Source organism: Panthera pardus, unplaced genomic scaffold, assembly GCF_024362965.1.
Source record: "Panthera pardus isolate Hobbes unplaced genomic scaffold, ASM2436296v1 HiC_scaffold_25, whole genome shotgun sequence".
In the NCBI taxonomy this organism is placed as follows: domain Eukaryota; kingdom Metazoa; phylum Chordata; class Mammalia; order Carnivora; family Felidae; genus Panthera; species Panthera pardus.
The window spans coordinates 86,642,233-86,669,831 of record NW_026526821.1 but is presented as its reverse complement, the minus strand read 5'-3'; the positions used below and the strand labels follow the sequence as shown (position 1 = coordinate 86,669,831).

The 27,599-nt window shown below is 42.8% G+C and overlaps 1 pseudogene; it reads right to left on the bottom strand.

The window, feature by feature from the left end:
- LOC109277348 (ARL14 effector protein-like) overlaps nt 1–27,599 on the bottom strand; it is a 61,249-nt pseudogene that overhangs the window by 21,729 nt on the left and 11,921 nt on the right.

Sequence of the window (27,599 nt, the reverse complement as noted above, 5' to 3'; positions counted from 1 at the left end):
GAAAATATTTTTTAAAAAAGAGCATTCCTAGGGGCGCCTGGGTGGCTCGGTCGGTTAAGTGTCCGACTTCGGCTCAGGTCATGATCTCACGGTCCGTGGGTTCGAGCCCCGCGTCAGGCTCTGTGCTGACCGCTCAGAGCCTGGAGCCTGTTTCAGATTCTGTGTCTCCCTCTCTCTCTGCCCCTCCCCTGTTCATGCTCTGTCTCTCTGTGTCTCCAAAATAAATAAACGTTAAAAAAAATTTTTTTTTTAAAAATAAAAAAGAGCATTCCTACGCTTGACCACGGAGAAACCTACCTTTAATTCCTTTGTTTATTCCTGAGCCCTATATTCCTTTCTCTAAACTCTCCCCAGGACTAAGGTGACCTTTATTTTTCACAGAACAGAACCTCGTAAGAGTTATCTTTGAGAGCCCAGAGCCAGGGACTGGCTGACTCCAGTGAATGGTTATCTTCCCCTCCACTACCTATTGCTTGGCTCAGAGCCCAGTGTTGCTTTCTAGGGACAGTTAACTTTTCCCATAGGGTCCAAGCTAAATGAAAACCTGCCCACTGGTGTTTCTTTACACTCACTGATGCCTCTTTAAGGAACATTTTATGGGAATAGGATCTTAGAAGTTTGTCAACCATCAAAAGTCTCCTTCATATTTAAAAAGCAAATATAGATGGTTTAAATAGGAAGGCAGTTAGGAACATTCAAATGAAATAAACCAAATTAGAATATTTAAGAGAGAAGGCTTATTCAACATGAACCAGTGTATAAGTTTTATAATTAGGTCTTAAAAGTTGAAGACTGGGGAGAGACACTTGGAAACTTTGGATTTCTCACATTAATGCTAAGTTCTTTCAGGCCAGACCTGAAAGACCAAAACCCTGCAATCTTCTAATGGAATGTGCAGGATGATAAGCCAGGTTGCACAAGACTCCTCGCCACCTTCTCTCTCCCTATAGCTAAAGCACAGGATGTTGCTAGCACGCTGTCGCCCAGGGCTTTCCCTGCACTCAGAAAGAAAAGACACAGAATTATGTATATCAGCTATATGCATTTATACAAGTCAACAAATACTATATACATATAATGTAACATAGTCCATGGATCTCAGGCCATCCTAGCTTGAGATCACAGTAATGGAGACAACCCACCCCTACCTAGACAATCACTTAACCCTCCTCAGTTTCCTTTCTGGTTTGAGACGAGCCTTTCCTCGTACACTGCTCTCAGTGGTCACCTATCCCCCAGTGTCTCTCACTGTCCCTAAGGGGGCATCACTCCTGTTCTTTTGAGTTCCTTGGTATCAGCCATCTTGACTGAAAATGATTGTTGTCCCATTTTGATGATACCCAAGTGTGTGAGGGCCTGCATTCCAACCTATCAGAGCATTCATAGTGCCAAAATCCAGCAAAACCCCCTCCTGTCCTCTGGGTCAGACTCTGGGTGACCTTGGACTCCAGTCTATGGCAGCTCTAACCTGATCTTCCTGTTTCAGGCCTTTATTCCCAGGGCTCTAGCCTTTGACTCTCCCATTAGGTGAGATTTATCAGGCCTTCACAGTGACTAGCTCTGCCAGTCTTAAAATTATACATACTTTCAAATTCAGCTTAGGCCCTAGTTTAGGGATACTTGCTATTCAACACATCCTAAACAATTCCCATTACTTCTGGGCCAGATATTGGCTTCCAGGACCTCCTAGACATGACTTACTCTTCCATTTAGCTGAACCCAAGCATCAATATTTCTTGAGACTAATTAGGTCTTCCACATCAAGTTGCTCTATTCAGCATTTTTACCTTTAGGAATTTACTCTCCATCTATTCTGTTCGGGGTTTTTTTTTTTTCCTTTTTTTAACTTGAATTTTAGTTAATATATAGTGCAATACTGGTTTCATGAGTAGAATTCAGCGATTCATCACTTACATACAACACCCAGTGCTCATCATAACAAGTGCCCTCCTTAGTACCCACAACTCCCACCCACCTCTTTCCATCAACCCATAGTTTGTTCACTATCATTAAGAGTCTCTTGTGGTTTGTTTCCCTCTATTCTCTTTCCCACCCCCCCTTCCCAAATGTTCATCTGTTTTGTTTCTTAAATTCCACATATGAGTGAAATCATATGGTATTTGTCTTTCTCTGATTTACTTATTTCACTTAGCAAAATACATTCTAGCTCCATCCACATCATTGCAAATGGCAAGATGTCATTCTTTTTGATGACTAATATTCCATCATATATATATATATGTATATGTATATATACACACACATACATATGTGTGTGTATATATACATATAAATGTACATATATATATATATATATATATATATATATATATATATATATATCACATCTTCTTTATCCATTCATCAGTGGATGGACATTTAGGCTCTCTCCATAGTTGGGCTATTGTTGATAATGCTACTATAAACATTGGGGTGCATGTACCCCTGTGAATCTGTGTTTTTATATCCTTCAGGTAAATACCTAACAGTGCAATTGCTGGATCATAGGGTAGTTCTATTTTTAGTTTCTTGAGGAACCTCCATACTGTTCTCCAGAGTGGCTGCACCAGTTTGCATTCCCACCAACAGTGCAAGACAGTTCCCCTTTCTCCACATCCTCACCAACACCTGTTGTTTTTTTGTGTTGTTCATTTTAGCCATTCTGACACGTGTGAGGTGGTATCTCAATGTGGTTTTGATTTATATTTCCCTGATAATGAGTGATGCTGAGCATCTTTTCATGTGTCTGTTAGCCATCTGGATGTCTTCTTTGAAAAAGTATCTATTCATGTCTTCTGCCCATTTCTTACCTGGGTTATTTGTTTTTTGGGTGTTTAGTCTGATAGGTTCTTTATAGATTTTGGGTACTAACCTTTTTCAGATATGTCATTTACAAATATTTTCTCCCATTCCATAGGCTGCCTTTTAGTTTTGTTGATTGTTTCCTTTGCTGTGCAGAAGCCTTTATCTTGATGGAGTCCCAGTAGTTCGTGTTTGCTTTTGTTTCCCTTACCTCTGGAGATATGTCAAGTAAGAAGGTGCTGTGGCCAAGGTCAAAGAGGTTTCTGCCTGTGTTTTCCTGTAGGAGTTTGATGGTTTCCTATCTCACATTTAGGTCTTTCATCCATTCTGAATTTATATTTGTAAGGTGTAAGAATGTGGTCCAGTTTCATTCTTCTACATGTCGCCTTCCGGTTTTCCCAACACCATTTGTTGAAGAGACATTTTTTCCGTTGGATATTCTTTCCTGCTTCGTTGAAGATTAGTTGACCATATAGTTGTGGGTCTATTTCTGGGTTTTCTGTCCTGTTCCATTGATCTATGTGTCTGTTTTTGTGCCAGTACCATACTGTCTTGAGGATTACAGTGACCACAGCTTGAAATCTGGAATCGTGACGCCTCCAGTTCTGTGTTTCTTTTTCAGGATTGCTTTGGCTATTCGGGTTCTTTTGTGGTTCCGTACAAATTTTAGGATTGTTTGTTCTAGCTCTGCAAAAAAAATGCTGGTGGTATTTTGATAGGGATTGCGTTAAATGTGTAAATTGCTTCGGGTAGCATAGACATTTTAACAATATTCTTCCAATGGATGAGCATGGGATGTTTTTTTATTTCTTTGTGTCCTCTTCAATTTCTTTCACAAGTGTTCTATAGTTTTCAGAGTATAGATCTTTTATCTCTGTAGTTAGGCTTATTCCTAGGTATCTTATTGTTTTGGTACAATTGCAAATGGGATCATTTCCTTGATTTGTTTTTCTGCTTCTTCATTATTGGTGTATACAAATGCAACAGATTTCTGCACATTGATTTTATATCCTGCAACTTTGCTGAATTCATGTATTAATTCTAGCAATTTTTTGGTGGAGTCTTTTGGGTTTTTTAATACAGTATCATGTCATCTGCAAATAGTGAAAGTTTGACTTCTTCCTTGCTGATTTGCCTTTTATTTCTTTTTGTTGTCTGATTGCAGAGGCTAAGACTTCCAGTACTATGTTAAATAGTATCTTATTTTCAATACTGTTACCTAGGTGACGTGAAAAAGTTTCTTGTCACCAGTATGGTGATGTTAGTTTCACTGCAGCAATGCTTAAGTTATAGGAAATGATTTGGGTTCATTGTGTTTAAAGGGATGCTGATGAAAGGGACATTCCTTTTCCTCCTCATTCAAGACACAGAGATTTTTCTCTCTAGCATCATTGTTTTGAGTTGGGCGTAATCTGTTTGCATTTCTGCTCTCTGCTCCCCAGGGGAAGCAGAGTCAGGCGCTGCACCCGCCTCCTAAAAGTGCACTGGGACATCGCCCTGCCTCCTCCACCAGCCTCACCCCTCCCCCACACCAGCCCCACCCTCACCCCTCTGGCCCACCACCACTCAGCTTTCTCTACCTGGCAGTTTCCTCTTCCTTTCATCTCTGTGTTTCCAGTAACTGATTGTTTGCTTACTGGGCTGAAATGAACTTCAAATGCTTGTTTAAAATGATCTGTCAATAAAACATGTAGCTTGAAGCGCTTCATAAACTCTAAAAATTCATGCACAGGCAGCATCAGCCTTTTGATTCGTTTTTTTGGCCTCTTAACAACCACTCAAATCTGTGGCAACAGCTGAAAGAAGATTCCAGTTACCAAGCACCAGGGCTTCCTCTGGATTTGACTTCAGCCTGAGCTCTCTTGAAACGCAGATCTGCATCCCTTTTTCTGAGACAGGAAGGAACCTGAAGGAACTCTCTCAGTAAATTATTAATAACTCATCCAAGCTCCGCTGGGAACAAACCACTCTGAGAGCAGGCACTATTGTTATATGGGTGCAGACCGGCAGAGGTGTCAGCTGCAGGGCATTCCTACCTCATATTTCTTTGCCTCCACATCCTGGAATCCCCACAGGCCCTGGAGAAATGGTGAATGTCCAGGATGGAGCACGAACCAGTTCATATCCCATCCCACATAGCCTTCTTACAATGTAATATAACGTTGACACTCCTCCATCAAGAAATGGAGTCTCTGTTCCCTCCTCTTGAACTTAAGCAGAACTTTGTACTCCTTGAGCAATAGAATGGAGTGGATTGATGCTACACAACTTTTGGGACAAGGTCATAAAAGTTACCATGGTTTCCATCTTGCTCTCTTTCTCCAGACCTGCACTTTGGAGTCTGAGCTGACATGTAAGAAGTCCAACTACCCTGAAACTGCCCTACTGGAGAGACCAGATAGAGAGACACATGGAGAGAGAGGTTAGAGGAGCCCTCAGATCTTGAATCTTCCCAGCATCGACAAGCAAGCCTGTGAGTGGGTGAGCACGTGATGTTTCTTTCTTTTTTTTAATGTTTATTTATTTTTGAGAGACGGAGAGTGAGCAGGGGAGGAGCAGAGAGAGAGGGAGACACAGAATCCGAAGCAGGCTCCAGGCTCCAGGCTCCAAGCTGTCAGCTCAGAGCCTGACACAGGGCCTGAACTCATGAAGTATGAGATCATGACCTGAGCCAAAGTCGTACACTTAACCAACTGGGCCACCAAGGCACCCCGAGTGATATTTCAAATGATTCTAGCACCGGGCTTCAAGCTGCCCCACCAAGGTGAGTCTCCCCACTGTGCCCTGTCTGAATTCCTGACTCACAAAATCTGTGATCATTATAAATGGTAGTTTATATCACTAAATTTTGGAATAATTTGTTAAGCAGCCAAAGCAATTAGAATTCAGTTTGATCTCAAACTATAAAGTAGAACCTACTGTTACCAAGGTGACTGCAAATATCCAATTGATTCGTTATGAGCTGATTTTATTAATCCTTCTCTCAGAGTTATGGGACTCTCAAAAGATGCTGAATTCACCAACAAAGCCTTGGTTACCAGCTTGGGTCAGTTCATGATCTATATGCTCTTCACCTGAAAGGGGTTTCAGGCCTCCTAATTATTGTTATATATCACTAAGACTTCAAGCAAAATAAATAGGAGATGGCTATCCTGCCAGAGATGCTGGAAGAAGGCAACCCTTTTACAGAGGGACTTCCTTATAAAAAATTGTTTTGCTAGGTAATAATTGGATGCATGCATTTTAAATTTTTCCCTTAATCAATCAACTAGGAACCCATCATGTGCCCAGTATTGGGTGCTGTGAAGAACCTATCATTCCAGACCTCTGTATGAGGCTTAATGTTTTCAGTTATAAGAAATAGAAAACGCTATTACAAATGACTTTAAGCAAGAGGAAAATTTAACTTACACGACAAGAAGTCCAGAGGAGGGCAGCTCCAGAGTAGATTCATTCAGTGGCACAATGATGTCATCAAAGACCAACGTTACTTCCACCTTTCTGCTCTACTATCCTCGGTGGGTCCTGCTCAGGCTAACTTGCCTCATGGTCCCAATATAGCTGCCACAGTTCCAGGCATCAACAGGCATACAAGACAATGACCAGAAGGAGAAAAGGGACTATTTCTTTGGTATCTATTTCTTGACTTAAACTACTTATGGTTTACCCTGTGGAGCTGGACATGGGACCTCTCTGAAGACGTGGAAGGTGGACAGCAGGAAGTAGGACATAGGCCTCATCCAACAGTGTCTGTTCCAAACTCAATCTGGTTAGGGAAGATAGGACTAACAAATGAGACACCTAGACTCTAGTTACACTCTCTCACAGTACTTGAAGTTTCTCTCTGGCTGCTTCCTCCTTCCTGAGGATACCATAAGAGTGTCCATTCATAGTTCTTGCTACAATGTCCTCAGCTCCTTAGAGAAAATCCATGACTCAAAGAGCTCAAAATCTAAGTATCTTTCCTAACAATCACCTGCTGGAGTACATGAGCACCTTTTGTTCAGGACAAAATGCCTGGGGAAATAAAGTAGGATTCCTATCTTGATTGACACTCCTTGCGGGAAGAGCTGGTTTGCAGACCATTGCCTGTGGAGAAATGGGAAAGGCCAGGAAGGGGAAGTTGGGAAGGCGTCTGCCATTTCTCAAGCTGTGGAGAGAGGCTGCCACTCGTCTCTTGGAGGAGGGAACTGGAAGGCCAAATCCAGGCCACCACACTCTTGCATATGATGCACAAACGAAGAATGGTTTTTACATTTTTTTATCGCTGGAAAAAACCAAAAGAAGACTATTTCATGACAAGTGAAAATTGTGTAAAATTCCAATTTCAGTGGCCATAAATGAAGTTTTTTGGAACACAGCTGTTCCTGTGTATTTACATATTGCATATGGCTATTTTCCCACTACAACAGCAAAATTAAGTAGCTATGACTCAGACCAAATGGCCCCTGGAACATTAACATATTTACTGTCTGGCCCTTTGCATTAAAAGTGTGCTGTCCCCTAGGGCACCTGGGTGGCTCAATCAGTTAAGCATCCAACTTCAGCTCAGGTGGTGATCTTGCAGTTCGTGGGTTCAAGCTCTGCATGGAGCTCTCTGTGGTCAGTGTGGAGCCCGCTTTGGATCGTCGGTCTCCTTCTCTATCTGCCCCTCCCCTGCCTGCTCGCGCGCGCTCTCTCTCTCTCTCTCTCTCTCTCAAAAATAAATAAACATTTTTTAAAAAGTGTGCTCACCCCTGACTTGGAGTAAAAGTCCTGATGAGGCCCCCAGATGTGGGGGGGGGGGGGGGGGGGGGGTGGGGGCAGGGGAGAAGGGGTATGCCTAGAGCCTCCAGAGCTACCAGCCCTCTGCCCCTTTGCAGGCAAGGCTCTTTCTTCCCATTTGAGCAAGAAAGGAACATTCCATCTAATCCATTTAGAACAAGGTTCTCAGACTGGCTGCACATTAGAATCACCAAGGAGCTTTTTTTTTTAATGTTTATTTGTTTACTTTGTTTTTTTAAAAAAAAAAATTTAAATATTTGTTTATTTTTGAGAAAGAGAGAGAGAGAGAGTGAGAGCAGGAGAGGGGTGGAGAGAGGGAGACACAGAATCTGAAGCAGGCTCCAGGCTCTGAGTTGTCAGCACAGAGCCCGACATGGGGCTTAAACTCACGAGCTGTGAGATCATGACCTGAGACAAAGTCAGACGTTTAACCGACTGAGCCACCCAGGCACCCCTATTTATTTTGAAGGAAAGAGAGAGCACGGAGGAAGGGCAGAGAGAGAGGAGAGACAGAATCCCAAGCATGCTCTATGCTGTCAGTGCACAGCCTGATGCAGGGCTCGGTCTCATGAACTGCGAGGTCATGACCTGAACTGAAATCAAGTCGGACGCTTAACCGAGTGAGCCACCCAGGTGCCCCTCACCTAGAAGCCTTTTAAAAATACCAATCATGGTGCCCCCCTCCAAAACCAATTAAAGCAAAATCTCTGGGGATGGGCCCAGGTATCCATGTCTTTCAAAAAACTCCCACATGATTGCAAAGTGCAGTCAAGTTCGAGAACCATGGCTAGAGGCTTGTTTACCAAAATCAGGCCTAGTCTCTGGAGTTTTGTCCAAGCGCACCCGTCACCCACCCTTAGGCAGATGTTTTGGAAACAGCACAGGCCGCCATGCTAGGGTGAAGCAAGGCAATAAGACAAGGCAAAGCAAGCCGTGGTTAACCCCGTTTTTACAGGTGCACTGTCAAATGACCTCACCTGTGTACAGGTGAGTTCCACAGGTTTCCTGGGAGGAGGAGCCCTTGCCACCAGAGATCCCCACATATGACAGAAGACATACAGTGTCTTACCCTAACTGCCACTCACTGGTTTACTTTCCTCCACCTAAGAGGGGGCAAACAAGAGCCTGGTATCTGCCTCACCCAGGGACAGTGTGGATGCACGTCTTTCTCCATGACACCAGAGACCTCCCTTCTCCTTGGCATGTAGCTGAAGATGAACCACATGCCTTCTTTCCTTCATTCCCTCACTCAACAGCTATTTACAAGCACCAACACTTACTACACACTGAGGATTTTTCAAATACAGTGACGAATAAGCACCCCAAAAGAGCTCATAGACCAGGGGAAGAGAATCAGCCAAATTAACCCAAAGTAGGAAACGCTGGAAAAGAATCAGTTTGGGGAGGAGTCCTTAGTTCTGTTCTGGAAAGTTAACGTTTGAGATGGCTTATGGATATCCTGGTGAAGATGTCTCGTTTGTTTGTATGTTTGAATCTGGAGTTCAACGAAAAAGTCAAAGCTGAAGATATTAATTAGGGAGTCATCAGCATATTGGTGGCACTTGGTAATATGCAGATGAGACCAAGGGGACAGGGAAGGGGCTGCCAGAAGGTTTAAAAGCAAACCAGAAGAGGGCATATCAGGGAAGCTAAAAGGGGTGGTTATTTCCAGCAGGAGGAGGGAGGTAACCCTGTTGGATGCTGATAAACAGTCCAGTAAGAGGACAAACAGAAGAGTGACCACTGTGTTGGCAGCATGGACGTTATTGCCAACCCAGACACAGCTGCTTCAGTGAAACAGTAGAGGCAGAAGCCAGACAGAGGTGGGCTGAAGAGCAAATGTGAGGTGACCCAGCGAAGGCAGGGAGTATAGACAACTCCCTAGAAGGTTTTCACCAAGAGGGAGCAAAGAACTAGATGGCAGGAGGATGCATGGTCAAAATGAATATATTTTGTTTTGTTTTAAGGTGAGCTATATTAGAGGATGTTTATACTTTGGGAAACGGATCCAGGAGAAAGAAGACTGATGTGTTGAAAGAAGGTGAGTCAAGCACAGGAGTGAAGTTGCTGAGAAAGGGAGGAATCCAGGCAAAAATGGGTAGACTCCCCTCTGTGGTGAGAGGGAAGATGGATAATGTGAGTACGGGTCCGAAGAGGCCGGTAGATCAGATGGCAGAAAGATGTAGGAGTTTCTGTCCAAGTCCTTCAATTCTCTTTGAATTAAGAGGTAAGGTTCATCAGCAGAGGCAGTCAGGGGAAGACACAGAGGAGTTTTAAGAAAAGAGAAGAGACTATTCACCACCTTGGTGAATTTAAAAGCCACCATACTAGGGCAACATAATGGGGTATCTAGACTGCGGTGAATGCTCATTTAAGGTAAGGGGTCATGACATTGAAATGGGGGGAAAAATAACCCCATTGTATGATTCACCTACACGTTGCACTACATTCAGCTGCAACGAGGTGAATAGTTGGGTTCAACTACAGCTGTGATTGTGCAAGGAAAATGTAAGAGAAGAGAAGGAGTGGTTATGATCAACTGCTGATTCTAGAGTAGACAAGAAAGGAAGTGAGGCCAAAGGGAGAGAGGAATAATGACAGAACCATAGGGGCAATGGACGGGTGGTCCTGAGGGGATCAGGGAATTCTTCAGTGTGGGTGCCAGAGAGCCAGAGGAAGACTAGATCATTCTCAGAGAAGAGAATCCTTGAAACCAAATTTTAGACTAAGAGCAGTTCCTGGTGACGGTGTGATCTAGGTAACCAAGACAGTGGAAGGCGAAGCTGGGTTGCAGAAAGATTTTTGGAGGTGAGGTCAAGGAATGAAGAAGCCAGGGTGTTGGATGGATCATGCAAATAGATGCATTACCTTATTTTACCCCCACAACAACTCTCGAATTGTCCCAGTTGACAGATGAGGAAACAGCCCCAGAGATATGCAGCAATTTGCCCAATGTAACATGACTAATAACTTCCAGAGAACCTGGGCTCCCTTGACCTCTAGTTCAGGGCCCGCTCAGCTTCCTGTGTCACAGATCCAAAGCTCAGCAGAGCCAGCTCCCTAATTTTCACTTTGGATGAAAATCCAACTTTAAAGCTTTGGCAGGTATCGCTTTTCCTGACTCCTGGGCATTTGGCATTGGTTAGTGTATGTTTCCAGAGATACTTTTCTGCATGGAGGCTAAAAATGGGGAATATATTTCTGTTTGACTAAGAAACATGTAATCCCAAGGCCTCTATGCATTTTTTTAAGCTTCCAAATAACTGCGATCTATGCAAGTGGGAGAGACAGGAAAGCACTGAGTTGTTTGAAAACATGATCCCAAGAGGAGGAAAAAAGGATTTTCCAAGGCTCTCCCACACTGAGTGGAGCTCTGTATTTCAGAGGACCTGGGGGCCCTTATGTCTCACAAGTCAGAAGCTTTGCCCTGGAGTCCTGTGTGTGCACAGATAGGCACAGTGGAATCAGCCCTGGTGACCTTGAAAGCCACATTCAACATCAGCAGGGGTCTTTGCTGTGGCAAAGCCTTCAACACATGACTCTGGAGGAAAAGAAGATGTTCCATAGCCCTCATCACTATCAGAAATGACTTTGTTAATTGCTTACATGTAGGTACTTCTATGTATGTTCCATGGAGTCAAGGACATTGGTTACTGCTGGATCCCCAACTCTTACAACAGTGTCTGGCACACAGAAGGAGGTCAGTAAATATTCTTTGAGTGGATATAGTACAGTTTCCAAGTCAGACCTATTATGTTAGCTAGCAGCAAGACAAAGGGTACTGTCCTCTCATTGGTCATGGGGTAAGGAAAGCCAGGTAGCCAGCTTTAGTCAGCTACCCAGTGGCCAAAGGTTATTGCCATGTGGTCATAGAGGAGGTCAAGGGCATCTGCCCTATTCATATCTCTCCCCAGGGTTTTTGACATTTATTTGTTTGTTGTTAGTAATGAGTACTATAAAGAACTTCTTTGACAAATGGCCCATTTCATTAAAGTCACCAAATATCTTTTCTATCCAAATCTTATATAAGCAATAATTATTAGTAACGGCTATTATTTACTGATTGACCACAATGTGCCACACATATATTATCTCATCAAGTTCTTAAAACAACTTTTAGATCTGTACTATTATCCCTGTTTTACTGGTAAAGAAACTGAGGCTTGGAGAAGGTAAGAAACTTGGCCTAGGGCATATAGCTCTTAAGCAATGGACACAAGATGTGAGTCAAGTGAGCCCAAAGCCCATGCCCTTAACCACCATGCTGTACTGTCTCTCACAAGGTAACAAAATCAGTGAATTGCCTTTTTTTCCTCCTTATATCAACATTCCACAAGGAGGGACATCTAGCTCAAATCCTGTCATACCTGGATTACTCAGTTATTTGCTGGTAGGCAGCAAAACTGCCTTTCTGGGTTGACTGGGCCACAAAGGTCATCTCTTCCTGGTGTGCTAGTACATCAGACCGGAACTAAAGTGGTGACCAGCCATGGGAACACTTAACTGCCCAAGAATAACGCAGATGGAAGCAGCAGGGTGAAAGGAAATGTGTTTTCTATCCATTTGTGGTCTTCCCTCTATGGGTCTGCCTCCCCTTCTCGCACTTGTCTTGGAAGGAGATGGGCATAGGTGAATTAATTCACAGGAACGTTCCAGTGCTCTAGGAAGGTACTTTTCCAAGGCCTCTAAAACAATCATCTAAATCATCTTAATGACACCCTCATTAGGTCATGTGTCCATTCCACCACCTAAGAAAGACCAAGGCCCACCCAAATTCTTCTTGATGATATTTTCAGTAACAAAGTTACCTGTTACCAATGGCTCCTGGCATTCTCTAAGGAAGTGATTCTCCTGTCAGGGTAAAGAAGAAAAATCTGTTCTCTCCTGTTAAATTGCTGGTTTCCTATGATAGTTTGGTAGCTGTTGCCACATCCGGCATCCCTCTCTTCCCTTGAACCCTCAGACCTTACCAGGTAAACCAGCACATTAACTCCTACCAGTGCCATCCCTGTCCCACTGGAGGGCAATGAACTCTGGAATTCCCATCTGAAGGGAGTCAGAGTTCAGACTGATTTAGAAAGGATGAGGGTCTTTCAGTGTCCATTTTTTAGAAAAGGCTTTTGCAAATTCCACCCTCTCAGAAGACCCATCCCACACTGCTTTTTTAGTGGCCACCTCAGAGGAAGCCATGGAGTGGCCCTCCGCTTTCTGTCAGGGTTGACAGTCCAAAATCAATCTCTCATCTGCTCCACTGGCAGTGCACACAATTTTGGGTGCCAACAAAGTGGTAGTTTAGCTGAAGGGGTTCGAGCGGAAAGGAAAAGATACATAACTGCAGCTGTGCTGAGTCATGACATCAGGGTCTGGAAAGTGAAAAAGGTATGGAATGGAGAAAGGGGAAGGGTGTTTATTTGGAAACCATCTCACACAGTCCAAATTAAACAGGCTGCTTTTTCAAGTCCACTTTCCTTCTCTGGCCCTTCTCTCTGCTAGTTCTTACCTCTCCTAAGATCCCTCTCTCTTAATTCAACATCTCACTTTCATGAGTCCAGGGGGTTCTTCTGATCCTCCAAGGCCTGAGATGTCCGCATAAACTACTATCACTTGTCTCCTAAAATACCAAGAACAGATCAAGGCTCACATTTGCTCTTTGAAGTCTTTCCTAAAATTGCCGTCATCTCTAATTTCTCCCCTTTCTCCCCAGTCCTGAAACTTACTGACTCAATTATCAATTTGAGCACTTGAGCCTCTATTCAGCCTAACAGAGACTATTGCTCTTTTCATCTTGACCATTCTCAGATTGTTTCACGTATGTATCTTATCTTCCTGGGAAAACTGTAAGCTCTCTGGGGTCTAGGACTGCGTCATGTAGTCCTTTTGTATGTGACACTGTGTATCCTTGTGGTTCTCAATACATAGGAAGAACTTAAATTTATGAAGCTGCATTGAGCTAAACAGAATTAAAGAGGGGCACATTAGCAAAACAAGAAGCCACTGGACATTCATCAGGAAAATGGTTAGTGGCCTCCAATTTCAGGTGAATAAATCCTAGAATGAGCTCAAAGTGTGTGCCACAATGACACATGGGCCAGTACCTGTTATAACGGGTACAATAGGTAAGCTGATAAAGAGTTCCAAGGCTGGATTCAGTGGCTGCACACGGAATGGGGAAAAGGAGGAAGATCCATACTTCATTTGGACCAAGGCTCAACACCAAACCGTAGGCCAAGCCATACTGCCAAAATGGCAGAGCTTCCCTGGAGTAGGTGCTGGGTTCACAGGACTTGCTGCTCACAAATTGATTTTTGCACTATTTTAGATCTCCATGATCATCCAGTTTTCAAGGAACATTTAACCTCAACCATTGCCTATGTTGAAGAAAAAGTAATTCATCAATTTGTCTAATTGGGAATTTAACTGACAGCTCTAAGATTTGGGGTCTCCTCCCAGGAATTGGAACTATGACTCCTGGTTCTCTCACTAGCATATATGAGCTCTGAAAGGACCTTCTTTCTACTGGCCTCCCTTACAGATATTAGCAAGAAGGAATTTTCTAGCTACTTTATGATGGGAAGAAATCAGCAACCTGAGAAAAGGCAGAGCTCTCTAGAGTATCCAGTGAGGTTAATGGAAGACTTGGGAGTATCTTTCAGAGCTAGGGAAGGACTTTAGCAAGCACCGGCTCCACCACTGGTTTATAGGCCAGGAGTCTGAGGCCCTGGCACTTCTGTGACCTCCCCAAGGTCATAGCTTGACAACAATGTTCTTGGCTTCAGTCTTTTAACCTCCAGTCCCAGGTTTTCCCAGAACATCAGGAGGAAAAGAATGCGAAGAATAAAAAAGTGAGGTAAAACTCTGTGGCAAAATTTGATTGGCGAGATATGATTTCACTTAGATGTGGAATCTAAAAAGACAAAACAAACAAAAAACAACAACAAAAATGGACATGTAAACAAAGAACAAACAGATGGTTGCCAGAGGGGAAGGGTGGGCAGAGGAGGGAATGAGTGAAATAGATAAAGGGGATTAAGAGGTACAAACTTCCAGTTATGAAATAAATAAGTTATAGAGATGAAAAGAGCAGCATAGGGAATATAGTTAATAATATTGTAATAATGTTGTCTGGTGACAGATGGTGACTATACATGGCATGGTGGCATTGAGTAATATATAGAATTGTCGAATCAATACCTTGTACATCTGAAACTAATATAACATTGTATATCAATTATACTTCTATAATTAAAGAAAATAAAAACCGATGGGCGAGAAGAGCAATGTCCTTTGAGAGCTCACTGAGAACTGCAAAAGGAAACTTCCACAGAGCACCTAGAATTGGCTGAGAAGCTCATAGTAGCCAGAAAAAGGAGGAGCACTGGACCCAGTATGTTCGTTTTCTAGGGCTGTGCTATCAGCAATACCACAGGCTAGGTGTCTTAAACGAGAGAAATGTTATTTCCTTGCAGTTCTCGAGGCCAGAAGTCTGAGACTGAGGTGTCAGCAAAGTTGGTTTCTTCTGAGGCCTCTCTCCTCAGCTTGTGGATGGCCACATGCTCCCTGGGCCTTCACAAAGTCTTCCCCCTTGTGTGCAGCTGTGTCCTAATTTCCTCTTCTTATAAGGATACCAGTCACATTGGATTAGGACTCACTAAATCTCCTCATTTAAACTAAACTACTTCTGGGGCTCCTGGGTGGCTCAGTCGGTTAAGCACCCAACTTCAGCTCAGGTCATGATCTCGCGGTTCATGGGTTCAAGCCCCGTGTTGGGCTCTGTGCTGACAGCTTGAAGCCTGGAGCCTTCTTTGGATTCTGTGTCTCCTTCTCTCTCTCTCTGCCCGTCTCCTGCTTGTGCTCTATCTCTCTCTCTCTCTCAAAAACAAATTAAAAAAAAAAAAATTAAAAAAACTAAATAAACTGAACTACTTCTTTAAAGGTCCTGTCTCCAAATATAGTCACATTCTGAGGTACTAGGGGTTAGGACTTCAACAAAAGAATGGGGGGTGGGGAGGACACAATTCGGCCCATAACACCCAGTACGTTTTTTTCTGAATATACTAGTGGGGAGTTGTCTAAATTCTACAAAGGGAATTTGGGTGAGTCTGGTGGACATTGGCCTACAAGCCATAGTGGGGCTGGAGTCCCTTGAGTCCAGCAACCAGAGCAGGACTCCCCGAAGAGTCACAGGTCACCCTGCTCTGAACCATGCCACACAATCTTGTCAGATTCTCTTCACCAATCTCCACGATCTCCACGATCTCCACGTGCAAGTACAGAAGAAACAGAAGACTTTCTGAGGTCTCCCTCTAGTCCATCTACGTGGAACACAACTTCTGGGTTAAAGAGGAAGAGGCAGATACTAACAAGATGAAGGTTCTGCTGCAACCCTGGCCTGGGCCCAAATGAGCAGTGTGCCCTCAGGCCTTGAGGCTGTCAGGCCGCTGCCAACCCAACCAGCCTCTACCGAGCAGGCGAGGGGTGGGGGGGCCTCACTCCTCCTCCGGCTTCACACTTTCTTCATATTCTTCCCACATCTGCAGCAGCTTCCTGCAGACAACTCTGTCAGTGCCTGCCTGGGTTTGGAAAACCACAAAAGCAAAAAGCAAAACAGTATTCTAATTAGTAAGAAATACTGTTTTAAGTCTTGAAAACAGTCAATCTTGGGATGCCTGGGTGGCCCAGTTGGTTGAGCATCTGACCTCCGCTCAGGTCATGATCTCTTGGTTTGTGAGTTCGAGCCCCGTGTCCAGCTCTGTACTGACCACTCAGAGCCTGGAGCCTGCTTCCAATTCTGTGTTTCCTTCTCTGCCCCTCCCCCACTTGTGCATGCGTTTTCTCTCTCTCTCTCTCTCTCTCTCTCTCTCTCTCTCTCTCTCTCTCAAAAATAAATAAATAAACATTAAAAAATGTTTACAAAAAAAGAAAATCTTAAAGAATCTTATAATTCTATAAGAATTATATTATATTATATTATATAATTCTATAAGAATCTTAAATTCTATAAGAAACCAGCCATAAAGATAGCACAGAAATTATATCACACAGGGCAAAGTGCATGTTGATTTAAAAAAAAAAAAACATGCAGGCAGTAGGAACTATGTTATGAATTATGCCCCATATTTGGGGCACTGGGACAACAAAGTTCAAAGAAACACCAAAAATGCTACTCTAACCTTGCCTGGACTCACCTGACCATTCACAAGTGAGCCTGTCCACCTACAAATGTGCAGGTCACTATTAGATGAAACTTTGGTTACTTGTTTACCTAAAATCACACAGCCCTTTGGCCCACACTTGTCAGAAGGAATACATAATATTGGACACAAAGCAAAATGCCAAAAGCCACCCAAACCTTTTGTATTCACACTCCCTTAAAGTTACAGTGCTTTCCTTAACAAAGTCAGTGGGGCAGGCCAGTCACATGAGATATCCCCAAATTAGTTAAGGTGACTTCCCACTCACAGCTTCATGGCCCCTTTGCTTCCCACTGATAATTCAGCATTAGCCAGTCCCAGGGGGGTTTTATGGGCCTGGCACAAAGCACTGCCTTTATGGAAAACATGACATGTTCAAGGAATAGGAAACGGTTCCTCGTGCCTAGTAGCACCTCGGATGTGTTTTGCTTTGTAGAAAGTGAATTTTTCCTCTCAATGTCCAACTACACATGAATTCTAAGGAAGACCGGTTAACCAGGTGTGTGCTATATAGGAATTTAAAAATTAGAAAATCCAAAGTCCAGGGCGCCCTGGGTGGCTCTGCCGGTCAAGCATCTGACTCTTGATTTCGGCTCAGGTCATGATCTCACTGTCAGGATCAAGCTCCGTATCAGGCTCCATGCTAGGCATGGAACCTGCTTAAGATTCTCTCTCTCCCCCTCTCTCTGCCCCTCCCTCATTTGCTCTCTCAAAAAATAGTAATAATAAAATATGTATGTGTGTATATACATATGTATATATGCATATGTATGTATATGTATATGTGTGTATATATGTGTGTATATATATGTATACATATATATACACACATATATATGTATATATATATAAAAGATATACTATATATATATGTATATATAAAAGATATATCATACTATATATATATATATATATATATATATATATATATATATATATATATATGAAAATCCAAACTCCATGTGTGGAAAACAAATCATACCGATGGAAAATGTTGTCTTCTCATTTGTTAGTACTTAGCAGATGCACAAGAAAAAGTGAATGAATGAAGGATCCTGACCGTTTGGTCCCACACTGGTTCCCATCCTCAGTGAGAAAGAGAAATGTCCATGGGACCTTCATTCCCTTGCAGCTGGGTTCCCAGAGGCCACTCCATAAGCTGCCAGGGAGAGTGTAGGAAGTGAACACCCTATTTCTTAAATGTGTATTTTTTCTGCTGGAACATCAATGATAATAATTAATATCCACATTGGTTTAAAAAAAAGTGTTCATTTCCCCCCCCCATATAATCAAAATAAAAGTTGACACCAAAATAAAGAGCATCAAAAAGAGCTCCAGTATGTAAATGTAATTAGACATCCCCATGACATTCATGGCTTTCATAGCAACAGAATGTTAATTATTCTGCAAAAAGAGAACAAGGCAGGTAAGCATTCATTTGTGGTGATAATACAGTTTGGTTTTTTTATTCACTAGGGAAAGGCTGCCACTAGCCAAACTCTGACGTTATCCTAATCAGGGAAAAGGTCCAGCCCTGACATACTACAGCCTTAAGGAGAGCACAGGGCAGGATGAATCAACCCACCTATTAGGATAACAAATCGAAAAAGAGATTGGACGTAGGATAGGTTTAAATGTAGCCTCCAGAGCCTGGATGAGATGGGAAGTCCCAGCTCTGTACAGGAACTGGCTGTGGGCAGATGAGGAGAACAGTCTACCATGACCCCACCTCCTACTGTGCCTGGTGCCAGCCCAAACCCCCAGGGCATGCAGATGAGGTAGACAGTACAGCCCTGCCCTACCGTTGTGGAAGTGACAGTCCTTCTGGGAAGAGGAGACCGATGCCCATGGAATTATCAGGAAACAATCCAGTCCAGGTGCAAGGTGCTGGGTAGAGGCTCCAACCACGCAGAAAAGGGAGGGACGGATGGCCTGGGTTAGCCAGAGTAGGTTCTCAAAGGAGAAGGACTTAAACTGGGTGCCTAGGGAGACGAATGAGGGAAAGCATCTGGAATGGGGGGAAGAAAAAAAAAAGGTAGAAAGAGATTTCTTAATAAAATGGAGTCACATCTAAAGAGTTGTTGGGAGTTTTCTACATCATGGGTTATTAATTATGGAAAACTCATGAGAGCCTGGTTCTCTCTTTCTCTCTCTGTTTCTCTCTGTGTGTCTCTCTCCCTGTCTCTGTGTCTCTCTATCTGTTAATGTGCATTTTCTCCAGTTATGAAATCAGAAGACAGCATTCTGTAATCTGTACTTTCAAGAAAGTAGAGGCAGACCTCTGAGGTGGCTCAGAGTCATTTAAAAATTATCATTAGCTACTAAGGGTGACTCTCCACAACGCCCTGTAAGCGGGTAGATCAGGTAGGAGTGGGTCATGATTCATTCTTCCTCACACCAGAAACCAGGCACCCTGGTGGGGTAGGACGTGGCCCCTGACTTCTCTAGAGCCACTGACAGAGACTTTCTGGAGGGTTGGATGAGCTTGCTCAGCCCGCCTCTCCTGAAGGCTGCTGGGACTTACTGGAAAGGGCGCAGCTCAGGAAGGGAACACCACATCAAATCTGGGGAATTCAAGAATGAGGCATCATAGCCTGAATCCACTGCACCCTTCACCCACAGAACTTCTTTCCCTAAGCATCTCATAGGTTCAAAACATAGGTCCCAGAAGTTTGACCACAAGGATGGGCCTTATACATCATCTGCTTGCTTCACAAGCAAGGACATTAATCCTGAAGAGTTGAGAGATCTACCAGAAGTCACAGAGTTCATGCCTATCAGACTGGAGCCCAGGCTTCCTGGCTCTGAGTCAGGACTCCCTTGACAGTACTTGGTAATATTAACAACCAGAAGCCAGCAAACTATTTCTATAAAGGACTAGAAAATACTTTAGGCTTTGCAGCTATCACAGCTACTCAACTCTGCCTTTATAACTTGAAAGAACTCATATAAAATGTGTGAACACATGGATGTGGCTGTGTTCCAATAAAACTTTATTTATAATAACAGGAGGCTGACTGGATTTGGCCCACTATCCGCAATTTGCTGACATCTGAACAAGAGTATTGATCATTTATTGATTCCTTACAATGTTCCAGAGCCTGTGCCAAACATTTTGCAGGCATTCTCTCAATTCTCAACAGTCCTGTGAGATTGTTATTCCTACAGTTCCACAGATGTGAAAAGCAAGGCTCAGAATGATAGATAACTGGCCCAAAGTCTGGAAACTGTAACTAACAGAGTCAAAAGTCTCCCTAGGCCAAAAGTCTCCCTAGGTCTTAAACTCCAGGGTCTTAATTAATCATCAATAGACCATAGTACCTCCCAGATGCATTAAAACCTTTGGCTTCAGATATATAATGAAACTCCTTTGAAGATTGCTCCTATGTAGACATACTGAGAGAGTAAGCAACCCATTCCAGTTTGCCTGGGGCTAAGGGGCTTCCCAGGATGCAGGATTTTCCATGTAAAACTGGGATACTCTCAGGCAAACCAGCATGGTTGGCCACCCTACAGTCAGGCATTTTGAGGGTGCATTTGTGGCCTGCTCAACAGAACAAAGTAAACATTTGTGGCTACCTGAGGCAGGATTTGAACTGAGGCCCATTGCCCTGGGTAGAGCAGAATGCCATAGAATAAAGTCACATGACAGACCAAGGGAAGAGGGTTTCTGGGAAGAGAAGGATGACAAGGATGAGTAATTTCTCTCAAGAAGCCATGAGGAAGTCATATTTATGCTTCCTGGTTGGACTGAACCATTCTTTCTATTTCTCCTTAGACTTACTCAGTCCTCCAGGACCCTTGAAGGACTCCTGCTAGAGGTCTACACACTCCTATTTGCACAATAATCAAATAGGGAAGGAGAAATCACTGGAGCACTGGTCCTAGTAGAGGGCCAGTTGGGGCTTTGTATGTATCTGAAACACACTTGGGTCCCCTACCTACTTTCCAAGATGTCACAATCCAATCTGCTTCCTTTGAGAATCCTTTCCCCCTTTTGCTCTCCCAGTTTCCTCTCTGCTGTGTTCCTATATCACTCTGTACATCCCTCCCATAAACTGTGTTGCTGTCATGAGTGTATAATTATCAGTTTGGCTTGTCTATCTCCCTGATTAGACCTTGAGCACAGTGCTGGCCACTCCCATTCAGCACCATGTACCGGCTGCCTAGAAAAGAATATGTCAGAAAGAAGTTCTCAATAAGTGTCCATTGAAAAAGAAATGTATTAGTCCAAGGGAAGAACATTCCCATTAGACTTTTAGGATACCATAAATGCTCCACATTTGTTTTGTTTTTGATAAATGGATACATGTATGGTCACCAACTAGGACGCTGAGCACACAGTGCGTATCCTTTCAAGCTTCTCTCCAGAGGTTGGTCCAGTAAATTTTAGTCTTTCCAATCTCTTAACACACCATTTCTCAGGACAAAGGATAAGAAAAAGAAATTAAAAGTATCCGGATTGAAAGGAAGAAGTAAAACTATCTCTAGTCACAGATGATCTGATCTTGTATGTAAAAAATCCTAAGAAATCCACTAAAAATACTATTAGACCTGATAAACTAGATCAGCAAGATTGCAGGATACAAGATCAAAATACAAAAAATCAATTATATTTCTATGCATTTGCAATGAATAATCTGAAAATGAAATTAAGAAAACAAATCAAATGAGAAAGAAAGAAAAGAAAACAAATCCATTCACAATAGTATCAAAAAGTAAAATATTTAGGAATAAATTTAACAAAAGAAGTGCAAAATTTTATACTCTATTCTAAAGACTACAAAATGGTCTTGAAAGAAATTAAAGAATTTAAATAAATGGAAAACCATCCCATGTTCATGGATCAGTAGACTTAAAATTGGTAAGATGGCAAAGCTCCCCAAACTTACCTACAGATTCAACCAAAATACCTATCAGAATTCAGCTAACTTCCGTATAGAAATTGATCAGATAATTGTAAAATTCATATGGAATTTCAAGGGACCAGAATAATCAAACAGTCCTGTAAAAGAACAAAGTAGGATTCACACTTCCCAACTTCAAAATTTACTACAAACAACAGTAATCAAGACAGTGTGATACTTGCATAAGGATATACATATAAACCAATGGAATAAAAATAAGAGTCCAGAGGCGCGCCTGGATGGCTCAGGTGGTTAAGTGTCCGACTTCGGCTCAGGTCATGATCTCACAGCTCGTGGGTTCAAGCCCTCCGTCAGACTCTGTGCTGACAGCTCAGAGCCTGGAGCCTGCGTCAGATTCTGTGTCTCCCTCTCTCTCTGCCCCTCCCCCGTTCATGCTCTATCTCTCTCTCAAAAATAAAATAAAAACATTTAAAAAATTAAAAATATTAATAAGAGTCCAGAAATAAACCCATACATATATGGTCAATTGTTTTTCAACAAAGGGTGCCCAAACCATTAGATGGAGAACACTCTTTTCAACAAACGATGCTGGATAACCACATGCAAAAGAATAAAGTGGGAACCTTACCCCATACCATATTCAAAAATTAACTCAACGAGTCGTTAAGGAAATGCAAATCAAAATTACAATGAGATACCACTTAATAACCACAAGGATGGCTACTACAATATTAAAAAAAAAAATAACAAGTTTTTATGAGGATGTGGAGAAGTTGGAACTCTTCTGCATTGCTGGTAAGGATGTAAAATGATACAGCTGCTGTGGAAAATTGTTCCTCAAAGAGATAAACATAGAATTACCATATGACCCAGCAATTCCACTCCTGGATATTTACTCGAGAACTGAAAACATATGCCCACATAGAAACTTTTACATGGTTGTTTATAGCAGCATTATTTATAATCACCAAAAGGTAGAAACAACCTAAATGTCCATAAACTGATGAATGTGTAAACAAAAGCACCACATCCATACAATGGGATATTATTTAACCATAAAAAGGAATGAAATATTGAAACATGCTACAACATGGATGAACGTTGAAAACATTATGCTAAGTGAAAGAAGCCAATTACTAAGGACCACATATTATATGATTCCATTTATATGAAAGTCCAGAATAGGGAAATCTATAGAGGCAGAAAGTACATGGTTGTTTAGGCCTAGGGTGGGGTGGTAAGTTGGAGGTGGGAGGGTTGCTAAAAGGCACAGAGCTTCTTTTTCAAGTGATAAATGTTCTAAAATTAATTTTGGTGATGGTTGCACAATTCTGTGTGTATACTAAAGAGCAGGGAATTGTACACTTTAAATGGGTAAATTGTATGGTATGTGAATTATATCTCAATAAAGCTGTTCTTAAAAAAATGAAACTCTATTCCTCCCCCACACTTCCATACACCCACACAAAGCCATGCTGTCTCCAGATCTGTTCCTGGAACTTTTTAAAACTGGGTCAGCTCATTCCCTGACTTTAGGAAACTGATCCTTACTTGAGACTTCTGGGCCCTTTTGACAGTTTGAGATAATTGGCCATTTACGCACAAGGGCAAAGTAGTACCTGGATAATTACTAAAGCCACAGTCCTGAATCACAGGAGTTTGGAGTTTGGAAAAACACATCAACCAACTCAACAGCCAGGTTTCCATGAAAGGAGGCCTCAGCTTCTGATAACTCTCAAGTACATTCCTAACACACTCCACCCTTCTCTAGCTCCTCCTTTACCATTTTGGCAAATTTCCCTCTCCCTTCCCCCTTTCCCCACCCCAACAAACTCTTGACTGAGGAAAAGCAAGAACATTCCTGCCATCCCCTTTCCAACCGAACTCAACCGCCTCCAGCCCCCGGCTCACAGGCTCACACGTAAAGGCCAACTGAACTCTCTGATCTGAGTTAAAAGCTTTGTGTTGTGTGTGCTAACAAGCTGTGTGTGTGTGGGGGGGGGGGGGGGGGGTGCCTTTTTCCTCTAGCTTGGATTACCTAGCTTCCAAGTGGGCCAACTCTGGGAGAAACCCTCCCAATCAATGCCTTCAGTTGAGGTCTAAATGTCCATGCCTCTTACTCCAGAGGAATAAGAAACAGACCAGAGGAAAAACATGTTGCAACACAATTATTGCATTATTTCTCTATAACCAAGGTCTCCAGGTGGGGGGTGGGTGGGGGATGAAAGGTTTTCATACTTAATGAATAAATGCCTTGTAGTTCTCTTGGCTTTTCTTTAAAGAACTCCAAACACATCGCAAATGTTCTCTCAGTCTTCTGTATACCACCCCCTCATCAAGGAGAGAGCTGGAGAAATAAAGCCCATTTCACAGATCCAGAAATGAAGGCAGCAAATAACCTGATAACTTTACTGATCGCCAAACAAGTTCTCAGGCTACAACTCTCATCCTCAAATTAATTTCCCACATTCCTTCGAATGTTCCTCCTAGAGTCCCACTAGGCCAAACTCCCTTCTTCCATGATGTCACCACCAAAACCCAGTCCACGCTGATCCTTGCTTTTCTAGAGCACACAGTCACTAGTTATACTGTATCATATTCGCTAGTCTTTTTCATGTGGATGGGGTATCCTAGCAGAGTGGTGCCCTGCAAGAGATTAAATTTGTGGGGTTTTTTGTTTGTTTCTTCATTTTCTTTTTTGTAAAAGGAGAATTCCCTGCTTCTTCGAGGCATTGGCCATGATAGGAGATAAAATGGCCTAGAAAATTTTTATCTGAAAGAAACAAATATATAAGATTTTTAGGACATGACAAAGGAAGAACATCTGTTGAACTAAAAAATAAACTGAACTGAAACCCAATTCAATGGAAATGGAAAGGAATAACCAATATAGAGTGTTGGGATGGTTGGTTGGTTATTTATAAAATAATTTAGGGGTGCCTGGGTGGCTCCGTTGGTTAAGCGTCCAACTTCAGCTCAGGTCATGATCTCACTGTCTGTGGGTTCGAGCCCTGCGTCGGGCTCTGTACCATCATAACAGCTCAAAGCCTGGAGCCTATTTGGGATTCTGTGTCTCCCTCTCTCTCTGCCCCTCCCCAGCTCACGCTCTGTCTCTCTCAAAAATAAGCGTTAAAAAAATATTTTTAAAAATAAAATAAATTAATTTAGATTTTGACCTTACACTGTATATCAAAATCAATTCCAGGATAATTGAAAAGCTAAATGGAAAAAAAAAAAAAAAAACAGATCATAGCTGCTGTGATGGTTAGTTTTAGGTGTCAACTTGCCTGGGCCACAGGATGCCCAGATATTTGGTCAAATATCACTCTGGTTGTTTCCGTGAGGATGTTTTTAGATAGATTCTCATTTAAATTCATAGACTGAGTAAAACAGATTGCCCTTCATAATGTATCTGGGCCACACTTAATCAGTCAAAGACCTGACTAGAAGAAAAGATTGACCCTTTCTTGAGCAAATGGGAATTCTCCTGCCTGATGGATCTTTGACTTGGAACATTGTCTTTTCCGGGTTCTACAGTAGCCTGCACCCTTCAGACTCAAACTGGAACACCAGGTCTGAAGATCTGGGGCTTACCAGCCTCCATAATCACATGAGTCAATTCCTTATAATAAACCTCTTTATACACACACTCACACACACACATACACACACACACACGCGCACACACACACACACACACACACCCTGTTGGTTCTGTTTCTCTGGAGAACCCTGACTCATACACTGAGGGGGAAAAAAAAGTAGATTATAAACCTTGGATTTAGACAGGAATTTCTACTCTTAAAAATGATGATAGGAAGATTCTACTCCTGAAATTATTAATGCACTGTATGCTAACTAACTTGGATATAAATTTAAAAAGTAAGTAATAATAAAAGTTTTTAAAATGATAGGAAGGACCATATGGCAGAAATCCTCAAACCTCACCTCAATCTGTGCCTCAGAATTATCGAGGGTCCTGAGCCACTCCCAGGAGTCTAGTGGAATTCGTCTGGGACAACACTATGGCACTGGTATTTTGTTAATGCCTCTCAGTGATTCTAATACACAACCAGGCTGACAATCACTGCCTTAAGGAAAAAGACTAACATGTTTGACTGCATAAAATGTAATGCCTAGCAGGCTTCCAGATTTAAAGTCATGCACTAAAGGTATGCCTTCCTCCTTCTCGCAGAAATCATTTTTAAACAGTAAAAACGAGAACCAGAAATATAAACTCCACTTTTGATGAAATTAAGAGCCATCTAGAACCCATATCATAATCGTGCAAGTAGAAGAAGAGAAATGATGAGGCAGAGGAGAAACATAAGTACCTAAAGAAAGAGTACCAATGAGAAGCAAGATATTGCTAAGCAGAACTCCTAAGCCACTCAGAAACTGGAGGCACCCAGAAACACAGAAGAGAGAATAAGGTGTGGGGCTAAAACAGAATGATTGGTTGAAAGCCCATAAATGGAAACCTTTAAACCTACGGTGATCCCTTCCTCAGGCAAGCGAACAGGTGACAGCATTTTCCCCATCTCCAGGAAGTTTAGTCTCTGGAGAAAGTGAACCAGATAGACTCCAAATCCCAGGCACCACCAGGAAGGAGTGGATGAAATGCAGACCCCAAACCAGGAGCTAAACCAAAGTCTGCACGTTGAACCATAGTGAGAACCTTAGCCCCTTTTGCTTGAATGGCTACCAGAATGCTTACTACCTGATTTATAACCCCAGGCAGGGGGGTGATGGCTTGACCAAGTGTCTAACTTGGGGTATTAAAGGTAAGGGTGGGGAGCACGAGCTCTTCAATAGAAATGTCATTTGCGAGAAAGACAAGAGTCTGTACAACTTGCCCCATGAAGCTTCAGGTGCAGCAGGAGGAGCCCCTTTCCTTGCATGATGAGAAGTTACTAGAAGTGAGAGCCTCCACTGACTGGTGGCTTCAGAGCTATCTCAACTCCATTGAGCAGACTTCTAGAGGAGTGGGTTTATCCTCTGGGACAACTGTCAACACAGACAAAACTGGCCTTTACAGGAAAAAATGACTTCTTAAATGTTCCTGTATCAAGAAAGGAAAAATGAGGCTCGCTTCGGTCATAGGATAAAGTACTGAGAGCCTCAAAGCCCCTCCATGGTTTGACCCTGCAGCCCACCTCATTCCAGGGACCCTCACAGACTCCAACACTAGCCAGGTGGAGATCCTCTTAGCAACCCCCACATGCCAAGCTCTCCCCTGCCTCCCAGCTTTCATCAGCTCTTCTCTGTCCCTGGAACCCTCTCTCTACCCCCAGCTCCTACTTGCTCCAAATGGTCCAGAAGCAAAGATGCACTGCTTCCTCCATGATAAGATGTAGAGAAAGTTTAAGCAATGGTTCTTAGAAAACAGAACTTTGCGCGTCTAACTTCTGCACATCTTTCAGGTCTCACCCACTGAGAAGCTTTCACTGTCCTCTCTCCCTTACCCCTCAGAGCTTCTTTTTTTTTTTTAATATATTTTTTTAACATTTATTTATTTGTGAGACAGAGAGAGACAGAGCATGAACAGGGGAGGGGCAGAGAGAGAGAGGGAGACACAGAATCTGAAACAAGCTCCAGGCGGTCAGCACAGAGCCCAACGCTGGGCTCGAACTCACGGACCGTGAGATCATGACCTGAGCCGAAGTCGGACACTTAACCGACCGAGCCACCCAGGCGCCCCTACCCCTCAGAGCTTCTTTGAGGTACCACCAAGCAACTACTCCTCGTGTTAGAAAAGGAGCTCCTCCTACTGCCCCTGAAGCTTCATGGGGGAAGTTCCATAGGCTCTTGTCTTCCTCTCAGTTATGAATACCTATGTCCTCTAATGTACATGTAAGGAGATGTCCTGTAAGATGATGGGGAAAGGTTGGGGCAGATGGCATGAGCCACTTCACAGCCTTCTGGACACTGCAGAAACATTGGTGGAGCGCCTGGGTGGCTCAGTCAGTTAAGC